The sequence below is a fragment of the Colossoma macropomum genome, unplaced genomic scaffold, assembly GCF_904425465.1.
Source record: "Colossoma macropomum unplaced genomic scaffold, Colossoma_macropomum, whole genome shotgun sequence".
NCBI lineage: Eukaryota > Metazoa > Chordata > Actinopteri > Characiformes > Serrasalmidae > Colossoma > Colossoma macropomum.
In genome coordinates, this window is record NW_023494990.1 from 488,912 (window position 1) to 515,440 (window position 26,529).

Here is a 26,529-nt window from a genome sequence, read left to right on the forward strand (position 1 = left end):
AAATGCTCCAAAATTGCTTGATATAAAATATCTTTATATGAACTTAACAAAAATGGCAATGTCTGCCCCATATTTCTTAAGAAAGGTGCCGAGGAAAAGGTCTAACTGGCAATAGGTTTAATTAGAAGCTTAATTAGCAACTGAAATTTATATATTTGGAGTATAGGATGAAAGTGGAGAGATAATGTCAAGTTAACATTCATTACATAAAGCAATATAAAGTTATTATGTAACTATGTAATTACATTTAAATAATACAGCAACATACTGAGTGACACAATGTTTTTCTCTCTCTGCAGGTTGTTGAACAGTCCTGCTGCAGAGGAAGCCTGTGGTTTTCTGAACAAAGTTCTAGGAACAAACCCCTTATTGCTGGGAGAGCTGGATCTGAGTGGGAAAATACAAGGAGATTCAGAACTGAAGAAGATCTGTGACCTACTGAAGGATCCACACTGCAGAACTCAGAAACTGAAGTGTGTGATTTTTTTTTTTAACCTTGAGTAATTATTTTAAATATAAATAAAAAACATTGCTTTTCATTATTCAGTATCAATTAATGGTATTGTGTCAGTTCTGTCATAAGATTGCATAAAAGTATTACCTTTGCTCTACTGTAATAACTGTTTTGCTGAATGAAATGCATAAACATAAAGACAGTTTAAATTTTAATTTATGAGTGAAGTTTCTTGAAATGAACTTTTCATCGCCATTTCTCTTTGTTTACAGGCTGTATAATTGCAGTATTACAGAGGAAGGCTGTGCTGCTCTATCATCAGCTCTTTGTTCAAATCCTTCATACCTGATAGAGCTGGATCTGAGTGACAATAAACTAGGAAACTGTGGAGTGAAGCAGATCTGTTCTCTACTGAAAAATCAGTACTGTATACTGCAGAAACTAGGGTAAGTTCTAGGTGTTTCAAAGTGAAAAAATAGCATATATTGGAAAGATAGATTAACAAGACATTCTCCAGGGTAAACCCACACCCAATCTCCTAAAGAAATGATTGGGCCAAATCCCAGCTCGACAAAATTACTGAATGGCTGATGTATAATTTCTTTCTTCTAAATTGTCTTCATGATTCCTTGAGCTTATTCTCCTGGTAATAAGTTTTCCTAGGAGAAAGGTACATGTTATAAATATTGTGCCCTTTAAGAACACAATATAAGAAAACAAAAAGCCTTGAGATGAGACAAAGTGTGTGGAGTCAATACAACTTAATCAATGGAATATTGTATATTTATGTTCCCTTGAGGGTATCACCCTAGTGATGAGGGGTACTGCCCCAGTGTCAGTTTAGTACCTTTTTCCTAAGAGTGTAGGAGGACTTCTTATTGCATACAGGGGGACGTCAGACACCAGGTAGGGGGCTTCTGACCCCAAGTACGGGACTTCATAAGGCAGGTAGGGGGACTTCTTATCCCAGGTACAAGGACTTCTTATTTTGCTCTGATAGTAGGACAAGATTCCTAAGATGCCCCACTTTGCAGTTCTTTTTGTGTGCTATAAAAACAGAACTGTCTGCTGTTTTAGTTTATTTTCTTGAGCACATACATAGACTAGACAGATTTTTCCCCATTTTCCCCCATTTTCTTTACTGTGTAATTTAAAAGGAGAACAAAAGTACATGATTATTTTTTTACATGATATGTTTTATATGTAGTATAGAAATCATATGTTCTCTCTCCAGTCTTTCATTCTGCAGTATAACAGAGGAAGGATATGCTGATCTGGCTTCAGCTCTGAAATCAAACCCCTCATCACACCTGAGTGAGTTGGATCTCAGAGGGAACAATCCTGGAGAGACAGCACTGGAGCTGCTAAGAATCCCTTTTATAAAATCACATATTGAACTAAGGTGAGAAGTATAAAGGTTTAATAGGTTTACTGATTCAACAGAATCAACAGTTTATTCAGTAAAAATCCATATTGCTCATATATTCTGCACTGCAATCAGTTAAACGGAGACCTTAAATTTTAAGCTTTTTTTGTTTAATTTTATCAACTTATGTTATTAGGTCTACAATATAAAGTTTAAGCTGATCCAACTAAAAAAACCTGAAATTGAGTAATCCTTTGTTCCTAACTAATTGACTAACTGCCTGTTGGGCAAAAATTTAACTATATTGTTGACGTAACTGAGATGCAGTAAAAAAATCAGCTGACTAAACTGAGTTTTAAAAAAGCAATGCAGATAGTTGCCAAAGTTTCAGGTTGACCTGACTTTTGTTTTTTTAAATAGTGACAATTCAGACAATGTTTATTCACCCCTAATGTGCATTTTCTAAGTAAGGGGCTGCTCTGACTCAACTCCAAGTTACTATGCTAAGCATTTAAAGCTAGGTTCATGATTGCAGTATCCTAGAAACCCAGTTCCAAAAAAGATGGGACAGTATGTGAAATGCCAGTACAGGCAGAAACCAATATACTTAACATCCCAGGCTTATTACATACAAAAGCTTATTACTGAGTAACTACAGGACTTCAATGCAAACTGGTTGAGCTATCCTTAAAAAAACTGTTAACTGTTAAAACAACAAATAAAACCTGTTAACAGACTAAAAACACTTTGATCTGTTTTGACTCAACACCATGGCAAACCTTTCAACTGCTGTTGTAGGAGTACAGAGAAGAAAAAGAATAAAAGACTTGGGGGGGTTGTTGCCCTCCCCCCCCACTGCTGGTGCCTGTGCTTCAGTGTAAACGCTCTGTCCATCAGAGCTCACATATGAACATTTCACTGTCTACAGGCTGCTGAAAAGTGATGATGCAGAGAAGGCCTGCAACTGTCTTAATGTAATTCTGGAGAAACACCCCTTACTGCAAAGAGAGTTAGATCTGAGCAAGACTGAACCAAAAGACATTGAGGTGAAGCGGCTGTGCGCTCTACTGGAGGATCCAAACTACAGACTGGAGAAACTTAAGTAAGTAGTTGGGTTAAATATATTTAGAGTGTTACACTGTCCATAAAAGCCATGAAATTGAAAAATGAACTAAACAGCAGTTCACAGCTATTGGTTTAGAGGGAAAATATGGGGTAATAGCTTGTCTGTTGTGTTAAATATACCCCTAGATAAAGGGATTACTACTACTACCAATAAAATTACTCCTGTCTTTTTTTGTCTCATACTGCAGGCTGTATAAATCAGGCAGCATTAAGGGTGAAGACTGTGCTGCTCTGGTTTCTGCTCTGATTGTAAACCCTTCACACCTGAGAGAGCTGGATCTGAACGAGAATAAATTAGGAAAGTCAGGAGTGCAGAATCTCTGCAATCTAATGAAGAATTCTCAGTGTAACCTGGAGAAACTGAAGTGAGTAATGCATACAGGGACTATAAAAATCTTTTAGCAGCAGGTCCATGAATCAGCCAAAGGTGTTGTGGAACTGCCAAATGTTTGCAGAATAGTACATTTGTATTAATTAAAAATTAGTTGCAGCATATTTATTAATACATATTTATTATATTAATATATTTATTATTAATATACATCCTCAGTTAATTGGTAAAGTGGTTAGGTATCCTTCAGCGGGCTAAAATATCAGTATATTAGTATGAATCAGTACATTTGTCCCTATATGACCTAAAAGTTCATTGAGATTCTTTGTATTTTATGTTATCAAACAAAGGTAAGTAATGTCTAGGGCTGGGGTGGCAGTTTTAAAAAATCAATACATTGGGACAAAATTTTCAATAAATATCTTACACCTCACAATAATAATAATAGAATATGTGATTGGTACATGCAGCAGAAGCTGTTAAAACATTGACACAGCAAGGGTTTATAGTACTTCTTTTTAGTGGTCTATGGCTGCATGTCCAGACACACCAAAAGCCTGTTTTTACTTTGACAAGAGTTCAAAACCTCTGTAGTGTGACAGAGGGAGGAGGTGCAGGATTTCAATTCAATGCAGATAAAGGCGTTGTTATGCGTTTACATTATGGGCATATACGATTACAGTCATTAATGCTCCTGAAACGCCCACCAATGGAGGCTTATCAGTGTAAACTGAAGTGCCATACAAACTCTTCTTTCATTTACTGTTTGGGTCATTCTACAGAAACATCCACTATTCTATCTCTCCATAGGAGTCACTGGTGTTACCAATCCTCATTGGTGTTGAACATAATAAAGGAACACCAGTGACATTTTAAATGAAAATGCATTTTACAAAATGGCTGTTACAGAGCATCAAACCACATGTTATCAACCATGGAATATGCACTAAAACTTCACAACTTTACAACTTTTATTACATATTTTATAATATTTATTTGGCATTTGTTTTCATTTAAATAATATATTTCATAGTCATGTACAGATTATTGTAGTTAAAATCGCAAAAAAACATGTTTCTTTTTCTTTAAAATATGACCTCACCCTTTACACACGATTGTGGGGACGAGCTCTTCTGTGGTGCTTGGAATTATAGATAATTGATTTAAAAACCAATATTGCTAAATTGATGGCTGAAGAAGGTGCAATTGTTAAAATAACTGTTTTATCTTAAAATATTTAAAAAAATGTAACCCTAACATGTTTTTTAAGTGTAATATATCTGTAAACGCTTGGGACACAAAAATGGACGTTTCTGTCGAATGACCTGTATGGTTATATATTACAAAAAAAAAAAAAATCACACTATAATGCCAAAAGTATGTTGACAGCTGACCCTCACAGCTACATGAGCTTGTTGGACATCCCATTCCAAAACCATAGGCATTAATATGGGATTGGTCACCCTCTGTGGCTTTCTACATGATTTTGGAGTGTGTCTGGAAATTTGTGCCCATTGAATCAAAAGAGCATTTGTCAAACCATGTCTTTATGGAGCTCACTTTGTACACAGAGGCACAGTCGTGCTGGAACAGGGCCTTCCCCAAACTGCTGCCACAAAGTTCAAGCATATAATTGTGTAAAATGTGTTAAAGGCTATAATTTTGGGCTGACAGTTTGAGCAATCAATCAGATTATGATTTTTAATCATATAGGGATGCTCTGACCTCTCCAAAGTATTCTAACTGGCCCTTTTATGTCAACACCTTGTGCCTGAATGCAGTGTTAGCATTTAGTGTGCTGGCTAGCTAGTAACTAGCAAGAAGTATCATAATAGAAAAAGTTTTTACTGAAATTATAGAATCACTTGATCTTTCTCTACAGCCTTAAAAAGTGTGGTATAGAAGAGAAAGGCTGTGCTGATCTGGCATCAGCTTTAACCTCAAATCCCTCTCACCTGAGAGAGCTGGATCTGTACAAGAATAAACTAGGAAAGTCAGGACTGCAAGAGCTCTGCAATCTACTAAAGAATCCTCACTGCAAACTGGAGAAACTGAAGTGAGTAATACTGTCTACATTAAGGAGCTCATTAAATGTCTTTAGTCCAGCAGATCCAGGTCTGCTAATCACCTTAAAGGCAAATGTTTGATTTAAAGAGAGAGGTTTTGACACAATAAAATAAACCATGCCTTAAAAGCAACATATAATAAAAACCTGGCATCATCAGAGGTGTGAAATGCACACAAGTAATTTCAATAATCTAAACTTGATGCCCAGAAAATCAACTTAAGCATCTGCTTAACACAACTCCAAATATAGCAAAATGAAATCACATCATTAAAATATCAATGTGTTTATGTATGTTCATATGTTCAAGTATATTTTGCAGTGAAGAAGGAAGGAACTTGTCTCTGTCTCTGCAGGCTTGAAAAGTGTGGTATAGATGAGGAAGGCTGTGCTACTCTGGCTTCAGCTTTAACCTCAAATCCCTCTCACCTGAGAGAGCTGGACCTGTACAAGAATAAACTAGGAAAGTCAGGACTGCAAGAGCTCTGCAACCTACTGAAGGATCCTCTCTGTAAACTGGAGAAACTGAAGTTAGTAATTCTGTCTATGTTAAAGATGTTACATTACATGACTTTCAGTGCAGTAGGAGTTATGGGGTGGACATTTCTTTAGCCGCATAGAACATTCATATTCTATATAATTTATGTAAAACTACTACAGGATTTACTGTTTTTTATTCACTCTCACTGTGTGCTGAGATCAACCAAAGTTGATAGTTAATATTTAGTAGATTTTATTACTTAATCATTAATATTTACTGAACCCTGGTAAAATATTCTGGTATATGTTGTCAGCAATTTCTTTAGCATTTATTAAGTATTTTTGTGCTCAACAAACCTTCTCTTACTTCTCCATCTCGTTCTACAGACTAGTTAAGAGTTTAACAGAGAAATCTTGTGCTGATCTGGCTTCAGCTCTCTGTATAAATCCATCATATATCAGAGAGCTGGATCTGAGTAAGAATAAAGTGGATAATGCAGGAATGAAGAAACTCTGTGATCTACTGAAGAATCAGGAGTGTAAACTACAGAAACTACTGTAAGTAACTCCATTATTATGGCATGAAAGTAATGAAACAGCTTTATATTGACTGCAGTACATTTAGATTATAATGTTAGAGTTTTGTTTGCTGTGAAACCCAGATTATTGCAGTTACATAATAATAAAATAGACATGAATTTCAAGATTTTAGTCATTTAACAGCTTTGCTAATGTAACATGAGCTCTACATTCAGCTCATGTTGAATAAAAAGTTGCCAAAAAAAATACTTTACCTAGTTTGGCCCTCCTACTCCCAAGCTCACATTTTTACTGTTACATAATAATCAAACAGACAAGTACTTCATAATTATAGTCATTTAACTGTGAACATGAACTGTACAGTCAGCCTTAAATGAATAATTCACTGAAAAAAGTTCCCCCAGTTCCCCCTCTAACCCAAATATAGTACATCAGCCATGACATATTTAGGGTTTGAAGATATTGTGTGACTTTGACATTTTTGTTAGCTACGTTAGCCTTGTAGTTCCAGTTGAAACTAACGAAGCAAACTTCAGACATCAGACATGTCTTGGCTGGAGGGAAGAACTGTGTAAGTTTGTTTTAATGAGCTATTGTTTTTACAATATATGACTAAAACCGTAATAGGTTTATGTATGTATTCTGTCTGCAGGCTTAATAAATGCAGTGTAAAAGAGGAAAACTGTGCTGCTCTGGTTTCTGCTCTGAATTTAAACCCCTCGCATCTCAGAGAGCTGAATCTGAATGAGAATAAACTACATGAGTCAGGAGTGCAGAAGATCTGCTTTCTACTAAAGAATTCTCACTGTAAACTGGAGAAACTAAAGTGAGTATTTTTTTAATTACATCTTTCAGTGCATTATAATGTCTATTCAGCTAATGGTGGTATGGCACAGGCATTAATTTAACAAAATTCATAATATACATTTTTTTCTTTTTAATCATCAATATTTTATAAATATGTATGTAATATTCTGGTATGTATTTTATAATAATTTAATTAATACACATTAATGTACCTTCTCTTCCCTATCCCCCTCATTCTACAGACTAGTTAAAAGTTTAACACAGAGAACCTGTGTTGCTTTGGCATCAGCTCTTTGTGTAAATCCCTCATATATCAGAGAACTGGATCTGAGTAAGAATACACTGGGAGTTGCAGGAATTAAGGAGCTCTGTGTTCTACTGAAGAATCAGGACTGTAAACTACAGAAACTACTGTAAGTAACTCCATAATTATGGCATGAAAGCAATAAAACAGCTTTATATTGACTGCATTAAATTGAGATTATAATGTTAGAGTTCTGTTTGCTATGAAACCCAGATTATTACTGTTACATAATAATAAAATAGACAGGAATTTCAAGATTTTAGTCATTTAACAGCTTTGCTAATGTAACATGAGCTCTACATTCAGCTCATGTTAAATAAAAAGTTTCCAAAAAAACTACTTTACCTAGTTTGGCCCTCTTACCCCCAAATAAATAAATAAACAAATAACTAGTCCATTAGAAAAAGTTTGTTTATTTAGTTTTGTACTGGAGCTACAAGGCTAATACAATAGAAATCATCAATGATTTTGAGTCACACAGACTATGTTAACCTCATTGCTGCAGTACAAAAGTAAATTCAACTGTGTATGTTTGATTTTTTTTGTAAACTATTACTTTAAAATGACAGTTACAGCATTTAGCAGATGCACATATAGAGAGTGACTTACAAAAGTTTTTTATTATCCATAGAGAATGTGTCCTAGACAGTACAAATAGGTTAGAGTTCAAACTACCCTTAAGTTAAGATACTCAAACAAGAGCCAGTGCGTAGAAAGAAATACAAGATACAGAATTAAGACACTGCATAAGCGCAATACAAAACATTTCAATAAGTGCTAGATTAATGTTCATTAAAATGCTACACAAAGAGATGGGTTAATCTGGAGATAGGACTTGAACCACTTCCATACAGAATGATTCCAAGGTTGGTGAGGATGGACAAGAGGATCTTGTGATTGAATTGTTGAAGGCTGTAACAAGTCAAGAAGAATCAGGACCAATGACAGTTTGACTGATCTTGCAGCCTGAAGCTTCTCAGGTCACTGCCATAGGGCAGTTGAAGAGAGAAGAAGAAATGATGAAGAGTTTGGGTGAATAAAATGCTGAGGCTCCTACTTTCTGTGTGTAGAAACGATGACAGCAGTTACTTCAAGTGAGGACTTGGAAAAGAGATTGGTATGAGTGAAGATCTGGTTCTAATTGTGATTTCCTCCACTTTCTCTCAGCCATTGTTAGTTCTCTTCACTTGCTGCACAGGACATCTGTCACCAGGGGGCAGATGGAAAAGATCTAGTTGGCTTGAAGGAGAGACGGGCACAAAAGGTTAATTGAAGAGGAGAGTAAAGAAAGGAACGTACCTGTAGCTGTTTCCAAGGAAAGAAAAGATAATGAGTCAGGGTGTGGAAGTGGTAGTTAAGGGATGAGGGTGGGAGTGCAGGTTTCTGTATCTAGAAGAAGAACATGATGAGGTAATGTGGACATGAAGAGCAGGGATGGAGAGAGTGAAAGATAGAACGCCGATATCTGAGCAGTGTGGTACAGTTACTGTGTTGAAGATCAGGTCCAATACACTATCTGCTCAGCACTGCAAATATCGTTTGGTGTCTTAACATAAATTTTACTACAGCATGGTTACTTATGTTTTTGAGTTCATTAAACTTCAGATGAGCTAACAGAACAAACAAGCACATACACACATATTTTCTAAACTGCTCGTTCTTCTGGGTCATGGGGGGTGCTGGAGCCTATCCCAGCCAGCAGTCATTGGGTGGAAGGCAAGGATACAAGGCAGGATACACCCTGGACAGGTCGCTAACAGAACATAAAACACATATTGCTGTTCTGCTAACTTTTTATTAAAGTTAAATGAATTCAAGTTTTTTTTTTTGTAGCATGGCTACTTACATTTTTGTAATACCAACTTGTTTCTACACCTGATATTCACCAGAGGAGCCTGGTTGAGGGTTAGTTTCATTTGGGAAAGAATAAGAAAAATGTCTAGCTCATCTATGAAGTTTCTTTGAGGACGAGAAGGGCAGTAATTGACAATAATAAGTTTAGTGGGGAAAGATACAGTAACAGCATGATACTCAAAAATTAAAATTGAAAGATGTAGGAAGCAGATTGAAACGCCACTTTCTAGACAGAAGCATACCTGTGCCACCACCCCTGCCTATCTTTTACAAGGAATGGGAGAAAACAAAGGCTGCTGGAATTGAGTTCTCAGGAACAAAGTCTTTGTCAGAGCCAAAAAGTAGAGTAAATGGAGGAATGCTAACGGTGAGATGAGGTCTTTTTGGACCATGGATTCACAATTCCAGAGCCCCTTTGCCACCATGGTCTGAGATTGTGATGACTGTGGGGGGTTGATTAGATTACTGATATTGCGGTTCCTGTGATGGGTTCTTCAAGTTCTGTGGGATGTGTAGATCAGTATTTCAAAACACATGTTGTACTGTTGTAAGTGAAAGAATACAAGAATGAAAGGATGAAACACAAATTAAGAATAATTGGTATTTGATATTTGGTTGAGAAGTGCAGTCTTTGTGTTAATGATGAATGGAAAAGGCAAGACTGAGATGTCCACCTCCCTGCTACAGACCTAAACCCTACAGATTCTTATACAGGTCTTATACAGTTCATAATCGATTCGGTAACACTTTCTTTTACAGTCCCCTAAGTTCTAGGTATTAACCAGGTAAGTGTGGGGTACAAACTCCAAAGTATTAGGTAATTATTTTAGGTGACAAGATGATAAGTAGCAGAATAGACTAAATTAATTATACTGAAATGTCTCACAAGTTCTAGGTATTACCCAGCTAAGGGTAAGGTATAAATTCCAAAGTACTGGGTAATTATTTTAAGTAATTAGATGGTAAGTACCAGGATAGCCTAAAAGAATTACTATGAAATGTGTCAGAGGTTCTAGGTATTACCCAGGTAAGTGTGAGGTAGAAATTCCAAAGTACTAGGCAATTATTTTAAGTAATAAGATGGTAGTCTAAATAAATAGTTATGAAATTATGTGAAAAGAACTAAACAGCAAGGTGTAGGAATTAAGACATTCTTGTACAATATTGTACACTGTAATGTACAGGAATTATTGTGTCAAAATACAGAGTTCTCAAAAGGTTTTAATATACAGGTATTACTATTGTGACAAATCCTGCTTTCTCTTACAGTCTGTTTACAGTTGCATAACAAGTGGCAATTTTTCTGAACTTTGTGGTAAGAACCCAGTAAAACTATAGAAAGAGTCCCTGCTTTCTTTTACAGTTCAGATTCAGTTTAGTATCGAGGTAATAGATACATACTATTTAAGACTCTACAGATTCGAGTGAGCTGAGCTCCGACTTACATCCTGTTTATTCTTTTGAAGTTCCAGGTAAATACATTATAACACACAGATACATCCCTCTAACATTGACAATCTAGTACCCATGTGTCAAACACAAGGCCCACAGGCCTGATCTAGAACCTGTGAGACGTTTCATAGTAATTCATTTAGACTATCCTGGTACTTAATATTTTCTCACCTAAAATAATTACCCAGTTCTTTGGAGTTTGTACCTCACACTTACCTGGTAATACCTAGAACTTAGTGGACTGTAAAAGAAAGCGTTACCATAGATTCCTGCCAAAGACATATAAAACCCTAAATCAGGGGTGTCCAATCTTATCCACAAAGGGACGATGTGGCTGCAGGTTTTCATTCCAGCAAAGCAGAGCACACATGATCAGTTGTGTAAAGACTGAGACTGACTGATTAAATTAGTGAAATCAGGTGTGCTCTTCTTGTTTAGAACAAAAACCTGCACACTTTCAAGGCCCTTTGTGGATAAGATTGGACACCCCTGCCCTACATGGTTTATCAGAGTGCCCACTCTAGGATTGTGGTTTTATTCTTCATCTAACTGTTTTTAATTCTTCTTATTATTATTCTTCTATTATTATTTAAAATTGTGTATCTAAAACTTCCTGAAGTAAAGAAATAAGCAATCTATTTCTCTGTTTGCAGGATTAAGAATTGCGGTATAGATGATGAAGGCTGTGCTGCTCTGACCTCAGCTATAAATTCATATCCCTTACAACTGAAAGAGCTGGATCTGCGTGGAAATAAACTAGGAAAGTCAGTGAAAGAGCTTTCTGAGATAATGAAGAAATCAGAAAGCAGTCTAAGGTAAGAAAATGTACCATTTAAACATAATGTAAAAAAAAGTTTGCCTTATCCAATAAGATACATTTTGTAGCTCCACCTTTGCAGGGGCAGATTTAGTGTTCCTGGGGCTCTAGGCAAAAGACAAAAATGGGGCCCCCTATGGAGTCAGTGGCGCACCCATCTACAATGCTAACAATGATATTGTGGCAAGTGAATTAAATCTTGCCTATATATCTTATTTAGATATCTAATATTTTAAATGTTGAGACCGTTGTAAGAATATTATGATATTATTTAAGTAATTTCTAGACATGTTTTACTTAAGTTAATTTATCAAATGAAAATAACTCAGAATACTGACATTTTTGCTTTTTTAAAAAAAAATTATGCTTGAAATAAGCAAAGTTATCTGCCAATAATAGTGATATAATTTGGTACAGAGTATCATAGTAAAGAATAGAAATGGGATTTGATAAGATCTTATTGATACCAATGCCATTATCGATTCTGCTTATCGATCAGATTCTATATCAATTCTCTTATTAATTCCCAATCATTTTTATTTTTGAAAAAACACAGGTTTTCAGCATCGACACAGCACGTTTATTATCTCGGTACAGCATTGTTATTTGTACAGCATTTGTTTTCATTTAGGTTTTATTAGTCCAGTGGTTCCGAAACATTTTAGTCTGGTACCCCTACAGACATTAAACCTCCTGCTACACACTGCCTCTTGCTCTTTGTACACATATATGTATTGTCATGATGCATATGTGAGACAGTTAGAGGTATAAAAATCAATCCACCTTAATATATATTTTATCCACTCTCAGAAAAAAAGATACTAAACAGTCACTGGGCTGGTACTCTAAAGGGTATGTCATTTAAGGTACACAATTGAGCATTAAGATTGTTGCTCTACCTTTGAGAATAAATAAATTACATTGTTTGTAACTTGGTGTGTGTTTATACAGTACCTTGTATACAACAGACATGTTAATGTTTACCTTAAGGTAAATAATACATAAATAAATAATGTCAGGGATGTTTCTGTACTACTGTATTCTAGGTGTGGGGCACTCTGTCAGAGCTCAGGGTAGCAGAGGACTGAACTAACTTTCTACATTTGTAATTATAAAGGCTGCAGCATCAATATGAGGGTACATACATATATGTCAGAGAGTCCACAGCTGTAAAATGAACAGCGAGTAATAAAGTGTTTACAGCTAATATCTGCTCAGAATTTAACACATAAACAAGTGTCTGCCTGGAGATGCTAGCAGCTAACAGCTAATGCTAATGGCTAAGCACTCATCACAGCAGCTACAAGCTCATAATTTAGAAAAATCTAAATGTGTCTGTGAAAGAGAAACTAACTCAAGTACACAACTAACAAGCATCACCCAGGCCTTAAAGACAGTTAGTAAAGGACACCCACTTCAGTCACACACGCAGCAGTGCATGATAAACTGAATTAACTCTGTTACTGTTGTGAGTTTCTCCTTAACGTGCAACACTCAAAAGAGTCTGGAGTGAATCGCTTTCTTCTATAATACAATCTTTTATGATCAAATTAGTGAATCCTTCTTGTTGCAAGTTTGCAGCAGTGCTGACAAAGAGTTTGACGTCATGACGCATACGTTTTTGCAATGTGCAACTGTCTGAAAAACATGCCGGTATTGATCAAATGAATTGAGAACCTTGGAGGTTACTACAAATATTGGCACCCCTGGTAAACATAAGCAAAACAGGCTGTAGAAAACATTGTTTATTGCTCATTTGTTTGATCTTTTATTCAAAATATTAACAAAAATCTAATCTTTATTTGATATACAATGTTTGAAAGTAAAAATGTAAATATTACTATAAAATGAATATTTTTCTCAAATCTATGTGTACCACAATTGTTGGCACCCCTTTATTTAATAGTTTGTGCAGCGGCCCTTTGAAACGATAACAGTGCTGAGTTTTCACCTATAATGGGCCTGAAGGGACTGGATAACACTGATCAAGTTATAGGAGACCATTTCCACACAGAATCTCTCCAGATCCTTAAGATTCTGAGGTCACACTTGTGGACTCTCCTCTTCAGCTCATCCCACAGGTTTTCTATAGGGTTCAGGTCAGGGGGCAGGGGTAGCCATTGCAAAACCTTGATTCTGTGGTCAGTGAACCATTTTTTGCATTGAGTTGTGCTTTGGATCGTTGTTCTGCTGGAAGATCCAATCATGGCCCATTTTAAGCTTTCTGGCTGAGGCAGTCAGATATTAATTTAATTTAATTTCTGATAACATGAAGTTCATGATACCATTTATCCAAAAAGGTGTCCAGGGCCTTTGGAAGATAAACTGCCCCACAACATCACAGATCCAGTGCCATACATTATAGTGAGAATGAGGAACTTTCCTGCATGGCTATCTTTGTGTCTACCCCAAATCCACCTCTGGTGTTTGTTGCTAAGCTCTATTTTGGTCTCATCTGATCATAGAACATGTTTCCACTGAAAGTTTCAGAAGCATCTGGCAAAATGTAGTTTCTTGATTTTGTTGGTTCTTAACAGCAGAGGCTTTCTTCTCCCAAACAACTTGTGGTTATGCAGGTGGTGTCTAATTCCTCAATCTCCTTGGAGATTCTTGTGCCACTTGAACCATCCTCCTTACTGCGCATGGGGTCAGTATAGACATATGTTCTCTTCCTGGCAGAAGCTTAACATTTCCATTTGCTTTAAACTTCTAAATTATTGCCATGATAATGGAAATTGGCATTTTCAACTGTTTAGCTATTCTTTTGTAACCATTTCCTGATTCGTGCAGCTCAACAACCTTTTGTCACCGAACACTGTTGCATCAGTTGGCCTCTGTGTCACCTCATGTTTATAATCCACAGAAACAGGAAGTCATGGCTGACCATTTACGTGATCCTAATAAGCCAGGTGAACTTTAAAACAAAATATGAATGGGAATATATTTCAGTTAGATTTCACTCATAAGAATATAAGAGTGGTACCAACAATTGTGGCACACACAGATTGTACTTCAAATAAAGGTTCAATTGTTAATATTTTGAATGGAAGATCAAAAAGATAAGCAATAAAGAATGGTTTTTACAGCCTATTTTGCTCATTTTGCTTTACCAGTGGCGCCAATTTGTGGAGGGCACTGTATGTATATACACACGTTAAATAAATAAATAAATAAATGCATGGATTGGCAATAAGCAGCATGTTAATGATGAAGGAAAGTGTGCAAACATTGTCAACTTTAAAACTGGTAAGGTTTCATAGCAGCATTGAAATAATTAGGAATTTAAAGTGCAGATGAGCAAGGATGGTAAAGAGGTGTGTGATCAGTCTGTGGTGGATGCTGGAAAGGATCTAGATTAGTCTAGGTGTATGTTGGTTGGCATCAGTGCACCCAGTAACCTGACTGCCTTGGGGAAGTAGCTGTTGCGGAGTCTAGTGGTGGTGGTACCTCAGGTACCTTCTGCTATATGGCCATGAGAGGGATGGGAGGGGTTGCCCACAATGCTGGTGGCCTTGCGGATGCAGCGCTTGAGGTAAGAGGTGTGAATGGTGGGTAAAGACACCCCGATGATCTCAGCTGTCCTTACAATGCACAGTAGGGTCCTGTGGTCTGAACCAGTGCAATTCCCATACCAGCCAGTGAGACAGCTGGTCAGGACACTCTCTACTGCCCCCCTGTAGAATGCAGTGAGAATGAAAAGGGCGGAGGCTTGCTCTCTTCATCCTTTACAGGAAGTAAAGTTATTGCTGGGCTTTCTTGGCTAGTGTTAAGGGTTCAGGTGAGGTCATCAGTGTGCACACCAAGCCATTTGGAACTTTTGCTGTGGAGAGTGATCACCCCGAGTCCTCCTGAAGTCAGCAGTAATCTCTGTTGTTTTATCAACATTAAGATAGAGATGGTTGTCTCTGCATCAGTCTGCAAGCTGCTCCACCTCCTCCCTGTATGCTGACTCATCACAGCACAGGTATGATGACAGTTGTTTTGAAGCACTCCGGGACAACTGCCTGGCTCAGAGAGATGTTAAACATATTGGTTAAGACATCCAAAAGCTAGTCAGCACATCCCCTGAACACCTGGCCAGGTATGTTGTCAGAGGGTTAGCTCTGGAAACAGTAGTCTTCATGTCTACTGTGGACAGACTAAATACTTGGTCGATGGGAGGAGGGGTGGTCTTCCTCGCTGGTCAGTTATTCTGTGCGTCAAACCACATGTAAAAATCGTTCAGAGCGTTTGGGAGCGAGGCATCACCATCGAAGGCATGTGATGTCACTTTGTAGTCAATGATGGCCTGTACGCCATGTACGCCATGCGTCTCTGGTGTCTAGAAAGTGTCCGTAGATTCTCTGTGCATAGTTGCACTTTGCCTGTCTGATAGCCAGGCTTGACTCTTGTTGTGCTGAGAGCTGCCTTGTTTTCTGACTTCAAGGCGGCCATCCAGGTGATCAGCACTGCACACACCTCTGCAGTCATCCATGTCTTCTGGTTAGCATGTAGTGATGATCTTGAGGGATGGTCTTGCGAGAAGTCAGATCATATCACATCACTTGCTAATGTAGCCCATCACTGTTGCTGTATATTCCTCCATATCTGATGAATCATTAAATATGACAGCTTCCTTGAAAACATTCCAGTTCATGCTCAAAACAGTTCTTAAGTGCTAAGGACAATAATAAATGCTTACAGATCCAGACTACGCTCACTTGGGGAAACAACACAGTGCCTCCAACAATAAAGAAACCCAGTCGTCAATGAGCATTGGCACAAGATATGTGTACTTGATAAACTGCAAATCACTAAATATGCTAACAATAAATGGCATAAATCTATTCAAGAGCTTACTTTATAATGTAGTGTAATGTAATGGATTGCTAGGGCTTGGGTCAGTCATACACTTTCACACTCAGAATTAAGCTGCAAGCTGCTGGGTGACAAATAATAATTTTCTCTAACTGTGCACTTACAGATTGGATACTTCTCTACTGCAGTGGGGCTCATGGGTCTCTTCATTTATCTGGAATGAAGCGGAAACAGATGAATCATCAGGAGACGAGGATGCACATCTAGTACATACGGATCAGGATGACCAGACTATGGACAAGATTGCAGAGGATCAGAGTACAATGGATGAGGATGACGACAGAGACCATTTCGGGGGTTTGAGTGGAATGGGTCAGAATGACGATGTCCTCAATTTTAGGAATGTATACCATTTTTGAAATATGGGCATTAAAAAGCTTAGCCTAGTGAGAGGTAGCTGCCCTCTCAGCACTGTAGTGTGAATGGTGGGTTGTACGTTTAAGTTACTTAACCCCCAAAGACGGTCACCAAGTGAGAGGAGAGAGCACGAGGAAGAACCACTGAAAGAAACCAGCACTCAAAAAGAGGAACACAGACTCTTCTGGGCTACACAGATAGTGAGTTATGATACAAAAAAAAAGACTTATGAGAATTATTGTAAAATAAATGAGATTACACAGGCACTCAAACCACAGTGGTTCAGTATTTGTTTGAACTGGCGTCATTGTGTTAGATGTGGTCATAATTTGAAATCTGGCTGATTTCACCATGTGTATAAGGATATATAAAGAGGAGAAATCAAACAGAAAAAAAACTTGGAGAAAAGTAAAAAGTATTGCTACAATATTAAATTAAATTAACTTTAAAACATGGGATTAGAGAACATAGTATCCTGGAAAAGTGGACACCTTTTAAAGATATTTTTGGTATATTAAGATTATTTATTGTCACATTTTGAGTGTTTAGATGTAATGACCATTATGACTTGCAACAGTTATTAATGTATTTAAGCCAGGATGATTCATAATTATGTATGTATATTGGTACCATCATTAGGGTGCTAATGATAACCTACCTTATTAATGTTTCTGTGGTGTAGAGAAGTCTGCAGGCATTATTACATAACTCATAGGCTGCATGAATACACAAAACTGACAGCTTAATGATTTTGTTACTTTTTTTGTGCATGTGTTTAAAGATTGCAAGTACTGTCTTTTTATCACCGGTGTTACCTATTTTTCTATCTCTAAAGCACTTGTAGTCAAAGGTACAGAAGAATAATAATTCAACAAATCAGGAGATCGTTCTTTTATTTATTTTAATCTGGTTTGTTATAAGTGTGATGTTTGCTCGGTTACGCAACCATGTTTTTGCTATAACAATAAAAATATGAGAAACAGTTACAAATAAAGATGCAATCTTTTAAATCTTAATGAATATAAAATTATCGTGTCAAATGTGATACATTTTATTTAATGTGACAGAAGAAACACAGAACCACAATGAAACATCAGTTACATTTATAAGACCCAAGATCCCTCAACTCTCAAAAGTAGATCAGACTGTTAAATTGTTACATTTGGCATGAAATCAAAGACTATCGCTGACAGTGAAATCACTTAGTTAAATATCGTAAAGAACAGTTTTAAGTCCATTTGAGATTTTGAGATAAATGAGAAAATTTCTGATAACTGAAGAGACAGTGCGCTTACCATTTGTCTTTCTTCATAGATCTTAAGGATATAGGTAAAATGAAGTCAAGTGATGTGATGTGAAGTGATTTTTATTTCAAAACGAGATTTTATGCGTTAACACTAGTGACACAGTTCCAGGCGACCAATACATTCATTATATATTTTATAACATTTATTTGGCATTTTTTTCACTTACATCATATATTTGATAGTTATGTGTACCTTATTGCAGTTCAAATGGTAGAAAAACATGTCTGTGACCTATGGCATTCACCCTCTGTACATCACTGTAGGGCAGAAGTGGCAGAAGTACACAAGTCCCTTACTTAAGTAAACTAGTAATCTAGTAAAAAATGTTCAAATAAAAGTTGATGTATGGCTCAGATTTTTTAAGTAGACGTATGAAAGTACACGCTCCTAAATGTACTTAAAGTAAAAAAGAGTATTGTACAACACATGGCAACATTTTGCACTTCAAAAAGAGTGTGGTACTGTAGTTCTGTTTAACTAGGTTTACTTACAAGCTAATCAATTATCTACACTAAACACTAAAAGTACATCCATACCCAGTTTAGCTATGCAATTGTAACTGCTAAACCAAAGGCACAAAAAACAGGTAAAACATTTGATGCAATAAGTGCAAATTTGACATCTCTGCAAACAGTACAGCAAGGAGTATGTGGATCCTTTTTCAAAGTGGCCAGAAAAAAAAAACACCTGTAAATACTCTGTCTTGTTAATTTGTTTTTGTGTGATAGTCTCAAAATCTAATAATAAAATCCATAATTGGTATAGCTGGTGGTATAATCAGAGTCATACCCTGGAAGTTGTGCTATACTGTGAGATATTAGCACTGCTATGCTGATCTACTTGGTTATTTTGCTAATATCTGATGGTATAGCACTCCCTCTCCTGTATTATTGCATTAATATCTAAGTTGATCTCCAATCTATCACTAGGAGCTATATATGTATATAGCAGCCTCCTGGGAATGGGAATGTGGGTATCTTAATCAGCCGATATTGACACTGAGATGCTATGCTTATCACAGGTGCTTATAGACTTCATAAGGAGAAGAGACCACACAATGAACTTGATGCATGCCAGTTTAGGTTCAGCTTTGACAGGTGTCTGATTTTATATATATATATATATATATATATATATATATATGGCTTATATTATAATCTGTAAATTATTCCAGCAGCCTCCAAGTGTATATATACATATTTAATGTAATCTAATTATACATATATATATATATATATATATATATATATATATATATAATATATATATATATATATGTAGTATAACATGTAGTACAAAATCCGGTGCAGATCAGGGGGGAAAAAAACAATAAGACCAAGACCACCAAAGAAACAGAAAATGCAGAAGACAGGTAGTAGGTCAAAAAGACAAACACAAAGAACAATAAGTCACAAGGCTTAGAAATTGAGAAGTAGGCTCAAACAAGACATCACAAAGACCATAACGAAATACAGGATATATACAGAAAGACAAATGACAAAACAGGCTTCAAGTAAGCAGTCAGCAGATTAAAACTTAGGAGAGAGTGACCTCTGCAGGTGAGGAGGGGAATCTCCAGCCAAGGATGTAACACAAATAAAAAAAAGTTCTACATAGAGTTTAAATACACTAAAAATAAAGTCTAAGATAAAGCTACAAATATTTTTGCCATAGTCTTCCAGAGGAAAATAGTTCCTGGGTGTAAGCCACAAAAAGTACAGTTTATAATAATGGACACCTTACATCTTGACACCAAAAAGGATTTTTGGATAGATTTGTTGAACAACCTTGTAAGAAACCAATTTATCTGCAAATATTTATTGGAAAGCAAATTACATGATGTAATGTCATGCAGCAATGAACTACCTGCCTGATCTAAATGAATCTAATTGAGTGCGTTTACATGCACTTAATAATCTGATAACTGCAGAAAATCAGATTTTGTCAGTAATCCAATCACCGTGTTTTTATGCATTTCAGTAATCAGATAATGGGGAAACTCTGGGTCTACATGAGTCAGACAGTAATCAGATTTCTGCTTTGCAACGAGGCAATAAACTCACAGAAGGACATGACGTAAACTTCAAACTTTTTATAAATATGGACCCACTTTCCCAGCAAATATGGAGCTTCCTTTTTTTATGGGTTCAAGTAGTATGCAATGCCGTCCTTCTTACTGCTTTCTCCATCTTGCTGGGAAGATGATCGCAAATCAGTTTGGCGTCCACAACTCAACAGTCATGAAGTTGTCTACATGTTCTGTAAAGGCATGGTCAACCAAGTAATAGAAAACTTCATCAAAGTTCCTCCAGGAAGTCTGTGCCATAGCCCAGAGATTTGAGGGAAAGTTTCATATTCCTCAAATTATTGGCTGTGTTGATGGAACCCACATCCCAGTCCTGGCACCTAGTGATGGTTACAGGGATTTTGTGAACAGAAATGGATGGACATCTTATGTTCTGCAAGGAGTCGTTGACAACAAGTAGTGGTAAGTTTAGTTTAGGATAAAAGTGAAGTTTAGTATGTAACCATTTGTTGCAATAAAATGTCATGAATAAACAGGTTAGCATTGACTGAGGCAGTATTGTTGCTTTTGGAGTGCTAGCTGTAAGGTTCCTGGAAGTGCCTATGACACCACAGTGCTCAGACAATCCCAGCTATACAACATGGCTCACCTTTTACCCAAGGTGTGTACTGCCCTACACACTTAGAAAAGATGGTTCTTCAAAGAATCTTTAGTAATTACAATGGCTCAACACAGAACCATGAATACCCAAAGAACCAATTACATGCTTAAATTGTTCTTTGCATCATGAAAATGTGCTTTAGACACATGGAAAATGTATTGTACATGGCTCTTAATAGCACCAAAAAGGGTTCTGCTATTGTTAAAAGCTTGACATTGTAATAACAGAAGAACCCTTTTTGGTGCTATATAGAACATGTAGAATATATCAGTCTGAAGCACTGTTTTCACAATGTAGAAAGAACCATTTAAGCATGCAGTATATAAGGCATCTGTATAGAACCATTGTCATTACTAAAGAATACAAAGAACCATTTTTTGTACAGCGAGTTTGTACCTCTACTAAAATGTTATCATTAGACACAATACTGGAGAAATGACTACTTTAAATAAATATCCCTTTGTAGTTTTGCTGTCATGTAAAAGCATACTTATTAATACATATCCAAATACATTAATGTACATCCCAGAAATAGTATGTGTGTATGTGTGTACACACACATTCATATGTAAATACTATTTAAGAAATTGGTTTTATGACAAAGTATTTACTTTATATAAGAAAGAATGACCTGTTACTAAAATGAATCTGTGCATCATAAAACAAATCCCAGAAATAGTATTGTGTATGTATATGTGTGTGTACACATACAAACACAATACTATTTCTGGGATTGGTTTTACGACAAACACCTGCTTTTAGAAAATCCAACTCTTGTTGAAAGTAATGTACAAACTATTGAATGACTTCACTGTTTGGAAAAGAAGGTTGTTTTGTCCTTGACTCAGTATCTGTAACTTTCCAACATGCTCGAGACATCAATGGCACACCTGTCAACTTTCTTGTGTTTGGTGACGTAGACTACCCCCTCTTGGAATGGCTCATGAAGGGATATACCCACACTTCTACTCTAACCCCCCAGCAAAATTCATTCAACATCTACCTTAGTGGTGCTAGAACGGCAGTGGAAATTTAAATCAAGATGGTGGGTTCTTCTCACCGTATGTTGCCCTCACTTGCTGTGCTCTACAGAATTTCTATGAGAGAGAAGAAGAGTCTCTCAGTCCTACCTGGATGGAAGAGGCAGGCTCTTTGGAGAGAGCTATACCCCAGCCAGTGACACAGGCACATGCACATTCAAACAGTGCGGGTGAAGCTGTAAGAAGAGTCTTTACAGAATATAGGGCCAGCAAGTTCCCTCTTCGCATGTGAGAACAATGAACATGTGAACTGTTGTATCCACAATGAGAGGTACTTTTTGGTTTTAGCTTTGTTTGGTTGAATGAACTTGTGCAGAGGTTCATATATGTTGATATTATTTATACACAATTATGGATTTCTTTAAAAAAAATAAAGCTGTGGTAACTGAACTCTGATGACTGGCTTTAATGTGACGATGCTAGTGACGATCAAGGGTTTGAAATCTGGTTCTGAGGAGGATGTTAGAAGCCAGAGAAAAAATGAGGGGGTGGATTTGGATTTTACCCTTCCTGGATCGGGGCCTTGTCGTGGCGGAAGGGCTTGTGTGGTCTAGGGATCTTCAGAGCTAAGTCGTCGGGAGCAACATGCTCCTGGTAGGGTCTCCCAGGGCGAACAGGTCTGGAGTGAAGACCCAGACTAACTCGATCCAAAAACCTCCATGAAAAACGGACGCAAAACATCGTGTACCCTGCCCGGGAGAGGGTCACCGGGACCTACCCCTGGAGCCAGGCCTGGGGGTAGCGTCCCTCGGCGAGCGCCTGGTGGCCGGGCAGCCCACGTAACCCGGCCGGGCTCAGCCCGAAGAGGCAATGTGGGGGGACCATGTGGGCCCACCACCCGCAAGGTCCAGCATGGGGGAGTGGTGCAGTGCCGTACAGGCAGTGGGAGATTGCGGGGGGGCCCTTGGTGGCCTAGGCCCCTGCGGCAGAAACTGGCTCTTGGTACGTGGAACGTAACCTCACTGGAGGGGAAGGAGTCGGAGCTTGTGCGGGAGGTTGAGAGGTACCAACTAGATATAGTTGGGCTCACCTCCACCCACAGTATCGGCTCTGGAACCAAACTCCTGGATAGGGGTTGGTCCCTCTCCTACTCCGGGGTTGCACAAGGTGAGAGGCGCCGGGCGGGTGTGGGGATACTCACGAGTCCCCGGCTGGCGGCAGTACAGTTGGAGTTTGTCCCGGTGGACGAGAGGGTCGCCTCAATGCGTATTAAAATCGCAGAGAGGAAAACTCTGACTGTTGTGTGTGCTTATGCACCGAACAACAGGTCGGAGTATTCGGCCTTCTTGGAGCAAGTGGGCGGGGTTCTGGAAAGGGTCCCAACTACAGACTCCATAGTCTTACTGGGAGACTTCAATGCTCATGTTGGCAATGACTGGGAGACCTGGAGAGGCGTGATTGGGAAGAACGGCCTGCCCGATCTAAACCCGAATGGTGAATTGTTATTGGACTTCTGTGCCAGGCATGGATTGTCCATAACGAACACCAAGTTCGAACACAAGGATGTTCATAGGTGTACATGGTACCAGAGCTCCTTGGGTCAAAGGTCAATGATCGACTTTGTTGTCGTTTCATCTGACTTGGGACCATATGTTCTGGACACTCGGGTGAAGAGAGGTGCTGAGCTGTCAACTGATCACCATCTGGTGGTGAGTTGGATCAGATGGCAGGGAAGACTGAGGGTTAGACCCGGTAGGCCCAAGCGAATAGTGAGGGTGTGCTGGGAACGACTGTCGGAGGCCCCTGTTCGGAATGATTTTAACTCCCACCTCCGGGAGAGCTTTTCTCATGTCCCGGAGGAGGTAGGGGACATAGAGTCTGAATGGACCCTGTTCAAAACCTCCATTGTGGAAGCTGCCAGGCGCAGCTGTGGCCAAAAGCTTGTCGGTGCCTCTCATGGCGGTAACCCAAGAACCCCCTGGTGGACACCGGTGGTGAGGGAGGCCGTCAAGCTGAAGAAAGAGGCCTTTAGGGACTGGATGGCCCGAAGGACTCCCGATTCAGCAGATAGGTACCGACATGCAAAAAAGGTGGCAGCTGCAATGGTGGCAGAAGCAAAATCCAGGGCGTGGGAGGAGTTTGGTGAGGCCATGGAAAAAGACTTTCGGTCGGCCTCGAAGAGGTTCTGGACAACTGTCCGGCGACTCAGGAGTGGTCGGGGTGACTGCGCCCAGGCTGTATTCAGCAGGGGTGGAGAAACTCTGACTTCAAATGAGGATATTGTCGGTCGGTGGAAAGAGCACTTTGAGGAACTCCTTAATCCGGGTGACATGCCTCCCTCACGGGAGTCAGGGCCAGAGGCCTCTGGCGTGTCAAGCTCCATTTCCCTGGTGGAGGTCACTGAGGTAGTTGGCAAGCTCTTCAGTGGCAAGGCACCGGGGGTGGATGAGATTCGTCCGGAGATGCTTAAGGCTCTGGATATTGTGGGGCTGTCGTGGCTGACACGCCTCTGCAATAGTGCATGGACCTCGGGAACAGTACCCTTGGACTGGCAGACCGGGGTGGTGGTCCCTATTTTCAAGAAAGGGGACCGGAGGGTGTGTGCCAACTATCGGGGTATCACACTGCTCAGCCTCCCTGGGAAAGTCTATGCCAAGGTGCTGGAAAGGAGACTTCGGCCGATAGTTGAACCTCAGATTGAGGAGGAACAATGCGGATTCCGTCCCGGCCGTGGAACAATGGACCAGCTTTTCACCCTCTCACGGATTGTTGAGGGGGCATGGGAGTTTGCCAACCCAGTCTACATGTGTTTTGTGGATTTGGAGAAGGCTTACGACCGTGTTCCCCGAGATATCTTGTGGGAGGTCCTCCGGGAGTATGGGGTGCCGGGGTTAGGAGGACAGGGTGTCAAGGCGTAGCCGGGGTCAGGAGGGCATTATGTGTGGATGCCGGAGGGTGGCGTCTCTGCTATTTGCAGATGATGTTGTTCTTTTGGCTGGATCACATGGATGCCTCCAGCGCACACTGGAGCGGTTTGCAGCTGAGTGTGAAGCGGTTGGTATGCGGATCAGCACCTCCAAGTCTGAGTCCATGGTCTTAGCCCGGAAAAGGATGGTATGCCCACTCCAGGTAGGGGGAAAGGACTTGCCCCAGGTGGAGGAGTTTAAGTATCTCGGGGTCTTGTTCACGAGTGATGGGAAGAAGGATCGTGAGATCGACCGCAGCCTGGGACAAGCGGCAGCAGTAATGCGGTCGCTGTACCGGACTGTAGTGGTGAAGAGGGAGCTGAGCCGTAAGGCGAAGCTCTCTGTTTACCGATTGGTCTACATCCCGACCCTCACCTATGGTCATGAGCTGTGGGTAATGACCGAAAGAATGAGATCGCGAATACAAGCGGCAGAAATGAGCTTTCTTCGCAGGGTGGCGGGCTACACTCTATTTGATAGGGTGAGGAGCTCGGCCATCCGGGAGGAGCTCGGAGTAGAGCCGCTACTCCTCCGCATTGAGAGGAGCCAACTGAGGTGGTTCGGGCATCTGATCCGGATGCCCCCGGGACGCCTCCCGGTGGGGGTGTACCAGGCACGGCCTACCGGAATAAGACCCCGGGGTCGTCCTAGGACCCGCTGGAGGGATTATATCTCCAAGTTGGCCTGGGAGCGGCTTGGGGTCCCCGGGAATGAGCTGGAGGAAGTTGCGGGGGACAGGGTCACCTGGGATTCTCTGCTCTCCCAACTGCTACCGCGACCCTATCTGGACTAAGCGGTTAACGATGATGATGATGATGATGATGATTTGGGGGGTCACCATCCCCTGGAAACCTTCCAGCATTAAGGCAACAGCTCATTCTGTGTCTTGTGCATTGGCTTCCATAAGGGATGACATACTAGGCTCTTTCCTTGCCTGTTGTTGTTCCATCTGAATTACCATCCATGCCTGATGCTTTCGCTGTAAAGTCTCCAGATATTTGTAGTGGTCATGGGTACTCCTTTGCCTTTTTTTTCTTGGTTGTCAGTACTGGAACAAGAAAGAAAGGCTGGAAGGTTAGTGCACCACACCAATACCAATAATAATAATAATAATAATAATAATAATAATAATAATAATAAAAATAATGATAATAATAATAAAATAATAATAATAATAATAATAATAATACACTGTATTGCCAAAAGTATTTGCTCGTCTGCCTTCACACACATATGAACTTGAGTGACATCCCATTCTTTATCCATAGGATTTAATATGATGTCTGCCCACCCTTTGTAGCTATAACAGCTTCAACTCTTCTGGGAAGGCTTTCCACAAGGGTTAGCAGTGTTTATGGGAATTTCTGACCGATCTTCCAAAAGTGCATTTGTGAGGTCAAACACTGATGTTGGACGAGAAGGCCTGGCTCGCAGTCTCCGCTCTAATTCATCCCAAAGGTGTTCTATCAGGTTGAGGTCAGGACTCTGTGCAGGCCAGTCAAGTTCTTCCACACCAAACTCGCTCATCCATGTCTTTATGGACCTTGCTTTGTGCACTGGTGCGCAGTCATGTTGGAACAGGAAGGGGGCCGTCCCCAAACTGTTCCCACAAAGTTGGGAGCATGAAATTGTCCAAAATCTCTTGGTCTGCTGAAGCATTAAGAGTTCCTTTCACTGGAACTAAGGGGCCGAGCCCAACTCCTGAAAAAGAACCCCACACCATAATCCCCCCTCCACCAAACTTTACACTTGGCACAGTGCAGTCAGACAAGTACCGTTC

At 39.4% G+C, this 26,529-nt stretch overlaps 1 pseudogene; it reads left to right on the forward strand.

The window, feature by feature from the left end:
- LOC118800651 overlaps positions 1-17,676 on the forward strand; it is a 132,742-nt pseudogene extending 115,066 nt beyond the window's left edge.
- The last annotated feature ends 8,853 nt before the right edge of the window (positions 17,677-26,529 follow it).